This window comes from Helianthus annuus, chromosome 1, assembly GCF_002127325.2.
Source record: "Helianthus annuus cultivar XRQ/B chromosome 1, HanXRQr2.0-SUNRISE, whole genome shotgun sequence".
NCBI lineage: Eukaryota > Viridiplantae > Streptophyta > Magnoliopsida > Asterales > Asteraceae > Helianthus > Helianthus annuus.
In genome coordinates this window covers 102,320,564-102,329,611 of record NC_035433.2, presented here as the reverse complement: position 1 = coordinate 102,329,611, position 9,048 = coordinate 102,320,564, and the positions used below count along the sequence as shown (strand labels likewise).

General features: G+C 41.4%; 1 non-coding gene across 1 annotated transcript; it reads left to right on the top strand.

The window, feature by feature from the left end:
* The first annotated feature begins 6,396 nt into the window (after positions 1-6,396).
* On the top strand, positions 6,397-6,502 carry LOC118482956. The gene has a single exon (XR_004869344.1). It is a non-coding gene; the product is annotated as a small nucleolar RNA R71 (small nucleolar RNA).
* The last annotated feature ends 2,546 nt before the right edge of the window (positions 6,503-9,048 follow it).

The window sequence follows — 9,048 nt, the reverse complement described above, 5'->3', positions numbered from 1 at the left end:
TTTTTTTTCTTTGACCAAATATGAATTCCAACATCATCATTGAATTTTGCATGAGCCAACATAAAAAGCTACAAGCACTTTGAATAATCTGATAACGTAATTGGGTTGTGCACGATGAAAGATGAGATCGACATCCCAAATACCCATAGTCGCCATGTAGGTGATTTTATGGGATCACATGGCTGCCGCCGCCTAGAGTATCCAATCATATCACAACATTACTTAAAATTCTATTTGACCTCTATCACAAGTAACCACATATAGCCTAAAGCATGCACTATCAAAGCACAGAACATATTGATAAGATATTCATATGCAAGACATGTAATTATTTATCAAAAATCATGCTCAAAATAAACAAAAATATACTAACCGAGACAGAAAGAACGATTGATCACTAGAGGAAACTTGGAGGAATCGCTATTGCCGTCACTCGAAGAATGAGACTCCAGGGTTTGGCAATTCAGCTTCTACGTAGGGTGGAGAATAATGTTTTAAAACAGACTGCTATGGGCCAAGGCCCATTTGTGGTTTTGTTGGCTGGTTAGTGGACGAAAACACTTCATGTGTTTTCGGCCATGGGGTGTTTGGCATGTGATCCATTTGTTCATTAATTACACAATACGTATTATCCATACAAAATATATACATAACATTCATGCACATATCAGGTATATCATCATTTACACAACACATGCATCAACATATAATAAAACACACTATACACACCAAATATAACTATAGACAACCCTTAGTGAAAAATAATCAAATCGAGTAGAGACCTTGAAACTCGGGTTGTCACATTATCCCCAACTAAAAAGAAATTTCGTCCCGAAATTTGGTATGCACTTACTGAGGAAGCTAGGTAAGTTATCGTTCACTGGTTTTCCTGGGGTGTCACATCCTCCCCCCGTTGATCTGGAATTTCGTCCCGAAATTCCTCAGTAGTGGTTGCACTGGTTCCGAATAACTGGGGGTACTTTTCTGTCATCTGGTGTTCGCGTTCCCAGGTGTACTCTGGGCCACGTCTGGAGTTCCAACGAACTCGGACAAGAGGGATTCTCTTGTTTTTGAGGACCTTAACATCCCGGTCCGTGATTTCAACTGGCTCCTCGACGAACTGCAACCGCTCGTCGATAGTGAGTTCCTTAAAAGGAACTATGAGGGTCTCATCTGATAGGCACTTCTTCAGATTCGACACGTGAAATACATTGTGAACTGCACCGAGTTCAGCTGGTAAGTTTAGCTTGTAGGCCACTTTGCCTATTTTCTCAATGATCTCGAACGGTCCGACATACCACGGATTTAGTTTGCTCCGTTTGCCAAAACGAACCACACCCTTCCAGGGTGAGACTTTTAGTAAAACCCGGTCCCCGACCTGAAATTCCAAAGGCTTTCTACGCTTGTCCGCGTAGGCTTTCTGACGGTCGCGTGCTGCCGCCATGCGTTGTCGTATCTGTGCAATCTTTTCTGTGGCGTCCACTACAATCTCTGGACCCGTGATCTGACTATCCCCCACCTCTGCCCAACAGAGAGGTGACCGGCATTTACGCCCGTACAATGCCTCGAATGGAGCGGCTTGTATGCTGGTGTGATAACTGTTATTGTATGAGAACTCCACCAAAGGGAGGTGCTTTTCCCAGCCGTTTGACGTGATGTCGTGGGTCACGCAAATTTAATCCCTAAACAACTGTAGTTAGTGGTAGTAGGGTATCGAACTCAGGGAGTATGTGGAAAATGTGTTGATTGTGTAGCTTTGTATTTATACTAAAATTAAACTAAATTGCAGAAAATTAAAATTCAAGATTGTGGATTGTTGTTTTGGAAAACTAGATTAAGAACTAATTCAAATCAAAGTTGGTTGTAAACAATTAGGAGAGAACAATGATCACCCTAGGTTTCAGTTTCTTTAAACAATTGTGTGCAATTTCACTAGAAAGAGTTACATAGACATAACTCGTGTATGTGTGATTGAAGTGATAAAAGGGAACAAAGTACTCGGATTAGATAATGCGAGGTTGTTTCCCGATGACCTATTAACCAATAACCAACCCCAACCCTTCCCGTGATATCTCGGTTGCCAACGGCACCAAGAACGTACGATCAAGACTAGAAATTGTGATATAGATTAACGCACTACAAACAATCAAACATACACCATGACATTCAAGCAACGCAAAATATCATTCTAGAAATGCAGAAATTAACACACAAAAGTCTTAGAAACATTCACCTAGGATGATCACCGAAAAGTTTAGCCGGACATGGCTCGGTGAATCATCATCAACATCAATCTAGTGTTCATACGAATTAAAAACACAAACCGAATGTTTAGAAATGTTCACAAACCAAGCAAGTACTCCAAATTCGCTCCCAAAGTCTCCAAGAACCGTCAATGATGAGATAATGTGAAAAGACACCAATAAAATCGATTTTAATGAGCGGTTACACTTTTCCTCGTCATGTCCACCGTAATTTACGGTCATACCGTAAATTACGGTGATGTTCAATACGTTACGGCTCAAAGCTTCTGATTTACGGTGGGAAAATGGACAAAATAGGTCCACCGTAAATTACGGTGAAACCGTAATTTACGGCGTCCATCTGATTGTTCTGCTTTGTTTCACGTGATGATGTTTGCTGCTGTTGTTGATGTGCGGCCCAATACAATCTAGCAGCCTTCGATGATGATAACTTGATGTATGTTGCTTTGACTTTTGTACCTCATGTGCAGCCTTCCATCTTCACATGTGCCGCCCCCACTATTGAGATGATGATAATTGTTGTTTACCTTTTGTGTGGCGGCCCAATCAAGGACATCCCCACATGCTCCATGTGTGCCGCCCATCTTAAAGTGTTGGCCCAATTAGCACCAGCCGCCCAACTTGCCCAATGAGAATGTTGAATTTGGAATTAAATGGTGTGATGATATTGTTTGTTTGTTGACCATGTGCCATCAAAGAATTACAAAACTTCCTAACCCTGCCAAACCCATGTGCATATGTCCCTCAATAAATGTCTTGCCTCTTGTCTTGTCTTTTCTTCCTTGATGTGCCGCCAAAACCAACCCCCAAAGCTCCTCTTTGTGTGTGAATGTATATGTTGTGTGTGTTGTTTGATTAGACTCACATGCTTTTCATTCACGTGGATGTTGTCAGCCCAAGTGTTGACTTTATGTCCCAAGTTCACATGACACCTCCATGACAAAAGTCCAAATTGTAGCCTAATCAAAATAATCCAATAACCTCCTCATGTGAAATCCTTTTAATTCTTTGAACCACAAAGTCACGATGCCATTTAATTTCCAACCGTAGCCTACACGTTCCAATTTAACCGAATTAAGCGATTAACCTGCAAAACACACGAACACTCGTAGTTACTAAGTTCAAGCAAATAACCAAGTAAAGCATGGAATTTTAGTCTTTTTAAACCATTTAAGGGTTGTCCTACGGACCACCCGTCACATCCCCACACTTTCCCGTTGCTTGTCCCAAGCAACCCATTCGAAAATTATTTCAACACCACAAGCGATCAAACATGCAAACCAAGCTAAATGTGTCGTCCTTTACTAACTTTCAATCATATCACAAGACACACCCCTCACAAAAATCTCTCGGTAACAAGAATTATTAGCATAATGCTAAACCACTCAATGCGTGTGTGTGTGTGTGCGACAATAAGCTTGTATAAAAATCACGTCTCCTCCTATTGAGTATTTAGCATGCTTATGAATCAAAAGGGACTTGCGGGTTGTAACGGGGCTAGGTGCAAAGGTAGGAAAATGGTGGAATATATATGCAAGAGCTAATCGATTTGACCCGATTTTTATTTCTACCACTAAACAAAGCAACCATCAAATATATATACAACTTCTTCAACATTCTCAACTACTATTGCAACTAAATACTTCTTCTTTTTGTATTTTTCATATTTTTCTCCTCTTTTTTTTTCTCTTTTTTTTTTTCATTTCATTTTTTTTTTATAACACATCAAACTCAACAATATATACAAAAACATCACTACTCCAAACTATATTTCCTAAACCGGGTCATCTCAAAAGGGTAAAATTTTTGTAGGAAGTAGGCTCGGGTCACAATCAAATGGTTTAAGGCTCAACATGGCTTCCTAAGGACCAAACCCCCACCCCTCACAATACCAAGCTCATATATGTAAAGTATGAGGTCCAACCCACCAATCCCGCACTCTCGCACATCCAGACGAGGCTTCCTAAAAGTCCCCCTATCATTTTCAAAAGCATGCTAATTCTAGGATTTAACAAGTATTCACACACACAAGTTCTATTAACACAAAACACACACCGCCACTCAAACAATGAAATATCGATAACAATCATGTGTGGCTCAAATCCTCACCAAGAAAAGACTAGGAATGGGTGTCGGTGTGTCAAATGGCACGATATCAAGCTTTCAAATTTTAACAATTTTCGCTCGGATTTACAAATTTTTTTTTTTTAAATTCACAAAGATTTCCCCCATCCCCACACTTGGGATACATTGTCCCAATGTATGGCTTTGAGGGAAGGATCGCTTTAGCCAAAAACATCCACAATTGCTTAAATTCTCAAACCCCAAATTTCTTTTTGTACTTTTTATTTTATAATTTTTTTTATAGAATCAAACAAACTAACTATCAATATTTCAAAGCTAAAGAACACAATAAGACTAAGGAAAGAGTACATCGACCTGGTGAAGTTTGCCACAACAGATGTTGTAGATAATCCGATTTCCTATCACCACATTCACCCAAATATCTGTACATCTTCCCCACACTTGCATGTCGCCATGGCCCTGAAACATAAAAAGATAAAAAAAATAACAAGATCAATATAAAACCCCGGGTTGCCTCCCGAGCAGCGCTAAGTTTTTAAGTCTTCAGCCAGACCGAGCCACCCCCATTTATGGTGGCTCAAAGAATCGGTTCCTATCACCTCCCCCACTGTAGATTATCATTGGGCAAAGTGCATCCGTCTCATTTTGACTCGGTGGGTAATCAAATACACTCTTGCTCGCACCCAAATATGTTTCTTCACGGTCCGGTGGGTGTTTTTTTCTCATTCGTGGTAACACATATTTCATACAGTCACCAAACTCATCACCCTTCCTCTCAATGGATTCATAACTAATCTCTCTAGTTTGAACATCAAAAGACAACTTACGGTTCTTTTCGGTCATGGTAATAATCTCGTCTCTACAATTGATTTGAGCATTTGCCGTGTATAGAAACGGTCGACCTAAAATTACCCTTTGTTGTGATGCCATGTTGGTAGAAGCATAGTCCAAAACTAGGAAATCCACCGGGTATTCAAATTCTCCCAACTGAATCTTAACATTCCTAACCATTCCCCGTGGACGCCTCCAACTTCCATCCGCTAAGCTCACCATGGTGTCTATACCTTCGAGTGGACCAAAGTCGTACATATCGTATAGATCGCTTGGTAGCACACTCACGCTTGCCCCGTAGTCCAACAATGCGTGAGGGATTTTTAATTTTCCCACACGGATAGGCACGATTGGCGCTTCACACTCTTTATCATTCTCGACTTCGGCATTTTTTTTCAAACCTACATTCATTTGAGACGAAGAAGTTAGCAATGCTTCATTAAATTTAGTATTTGGAACGGTGCTTACCACATTGATGTTAATGCTTTTTATGTTCTTGGGATTTGGCACCGTATCACTCGGTAGCTGGCCTTTTGCTTTCTTTAACATCGCCACGTCACTTGCAAGTTGACCCATTTGAGTGGTCAACGATTGGATGCTTTTGTCACGAACCTCGTCCTTTTGCATCCGAACCTCATCACGTTGGTTCATTCGTTGCATCTCCATTTGCATCGCCTTCAACATCTCCATCATCTCATTTCCACCCGAAGAGCTTTGACCCGTTTGATATTGCCTTTGAAATCCTTGGTTTCCTTGGAAATTCGGGTTAGCTTGATTTGAAGGGTTTCCATACCGGAAATTCGGGTGGTTCCTCAACCCGGGGTGGTAGGTATTAGAGTTCATGTTGTTGTAACTCCTACCACCTCCTCCTTGACCTTGAACCGCATGGACCTCCTCGTATTGCCCTTCCAACATTCCTTGGCAATTTTCAGCCGCGTGACCTATCTCATTACACAAAGCACACACATCATAAATTTGATTAGTAGTTTGAACATTACCTTCATCTATGGCATGCACTTGTGGTCGGTTAGTTATCGGTCGGGCTCTCCTCGAAGCTTGGGCTTTCCTTTTTGATGTAGTTGCCATACTCTCCAAAAACTCCCAATCTTCATTCTCATAATTCGTTCCAAATGTCCCTCCGGTGATAGACATTAAATCCCGTGCATCTTCGGCACTTAACCCCTCATGAAAAGCGTTCATTAACTCCCATAACTCAATCCCATGATGAGGGCAGTTTTTAATCATCATGTTAAAACGCTCAAACGCCTCATGGAACATCTCACCGTGTTGTTGTTGAAAACTTCTCAACCCCTTCCGCGCATCATTGGTCTTTTGGGCGGTGTAGAATTCATCCAAAAAGGTTTGTTGCATCTCCCCCCATGTATATATTGATGCCGAAGGCAAAGTGTAGAACCACTTCTTTGCCTTATCCTCCAAAGAAAACTGAAATAAGACTAACTTGACTTCATCGGACGAAAAACCTTGACTCCCAAAAGTGTTGCAAATTGAGTCATAGGCCTCTAGATGAAAGTACGGCTCCTCCGTTGCTAACCCTTTATACTTCGGTAAACTTTGCAACGAGTTCGTTCTTACTTCAAAAGTTCTCCCTTGGTTGTTGTGAGGGATAACCACCGGTGAGGGGTTTTGAGTAATGATTGGCCTGAAATGTGCCTCTATTCCCCTTGCTTGTTCTCTAAGATGTCTTCGTGGCACACCATACCTACCTCTCGGAATAATCGGCCCATTCGGTCTTGGTACTTGCCCTTGTGGTGCGATCGGTTGTTGAAACTGTTGTGGTCGCATCGGTGGGCGCTGAGGCGGTCTTTGAAATGGTTGTTGGTGTACATGTTGTGGCCGGACCTGTTGCAATGGAATCGGTTGTGGCATTGGTGGCCCTTGTGGTCTTGGCCGAATATGTTGTGGTATAAGTTGTTGATGTTGCATTCCACCAACACTCGCCATCCCTTGAGATTGACTCTGAACATACCCAAAATCCCCTTGATCACCATAATCTCCATAACCGTACCCATCATCTTCATACCCCTCAAAGTCTTCAAATCCCTCATCATAATCACCCCCTTGCATTCCCGAGGTTTGCCCAAATGGAATGTTTGAATACTGAAAACCCGATTGTTGTGGTCTAAAGGATGGGGTAGTATGCACAATAGTTGAATTGGGTGCAATTGTGAAAGTAGATGATGATTGACCCGTAGTTGGGGGAAAGAAGTGAGATAATGGTGGGATTGTGGTGGATGGATCGTAAGTGATGGTAGGCTCATTTTGAGTGGAATTGGTTGGTGTAAATCCAGCGGTGGTATTAGGTAATGTAGTGTTTGGTGATGGTTGGGTGGAAGTAGGTATAAAGGCTGAGGTTGTTTGACTGGTTGTAGGTGGTATCTGAGAATCAGCCATGATGTTTCTCGGTGTAATGGGTGAAGTAGGTGAACCAATGATTTTGTTTTCTCGCACTAAAACTCGGTTTTGTCGTAGCGTTCTTTCAATTTCCGGATCAAACGATAGCGGTGATGACCTGTGAGAGCCTCTAGTATGCATACACCTCAAGTACCTGCACACTAAACACAACCAGCGTAAACCCGAAAATAACAAACAAAACTATGAAATTAACACACGTTGCGCACTACTCCCCGGCAACGGCGCCAAAATTTGACGTGATGTCGTGGGTCACGCAAATTTAATCCCTAAACAACTGTAGTTAGTGGTAGTAGGGTATCGAACTCAGGGAGTATGTGGAAAATGTGTTGATTGTGTAGCTTTGTATTTATACTAAAATTAAACTAAATTGCAGAAAATTAAAATTCAAGATTGTGGATTGTTGTTTTGGAAAACTAGATTAAGAACTAATTCAAATCAAAGTTGGTTGTAAACAATTAGGAGAGAACAATGATCACCCTAGGTTTCAGTTTCTTTAAACAATTGTGTGCAATTTCACTAGAAAGAGTTACATAGACATAACTCGTGTATGTGTGATTGAAGTGATAAAAGGGAACAAAGTACTCGGATTAGATAATGCGAGGTTGTTTCCCGATGACCTATTAACCAATAACCAACCCCAACCCTTCCCGTGATATCTCGGTTGCCAACGGCACCAAGAACGTACGATCAAGACTAGAAATTGTGATATAGATTAACGCACTACAAACAATCAAACATACACCATGACATTCAAGCAACGCAAAATATCATTCTAGAAATGCAGAAATTAACACACAAAAGTCTTAGAAACATTCACCTAGGATGATCACCGAAAAGTTTAGCCGGACATGGCTCGGTGAATCATCATCAACATCAATCTAGTGTTCATACGAATTAAAAACACAAACCGAATGTTTAGAAATGTTCACAAACCAAGCAAGTACTCCAAATTCGCTCCCAAAGTCTCCAAGAACCGTCAATGATGAGATAATGTGAAAAGACACCAATAAAATCGATTTTAATGAGCGGTTACACTTTTCCTCGTCATGTCCACCGTAATTTACGGTCATACCGTAAATTACGGTGATGTTCAATACGTTACGGCTCAAAGCTTCTGATTTACGGTGGGAAAATGGACAAAATAGGTCCACCGTAAATTACGGTGAAACCGTAATTTACGGCGTCCATCTGATTGTTCTGCTTTGTTTCACGTGATGATGTTTGCTGCTGTTGTTGATGTGCGGCCCAATACAATCTAGCAGCCTTCGATGATGATAACTTGATGTATGTTGCTTTGACTTTTGTACCTCATGTGCAGCCTTCCATCTTCACATGTGCCGCCCCCACTATTGAGATGATGATAATTGTTGTTTACCTTTTGTGTGGCGGCCCAATCAAGGACATCCCCACATGCTCCATGTGTGCCGCCCATCTT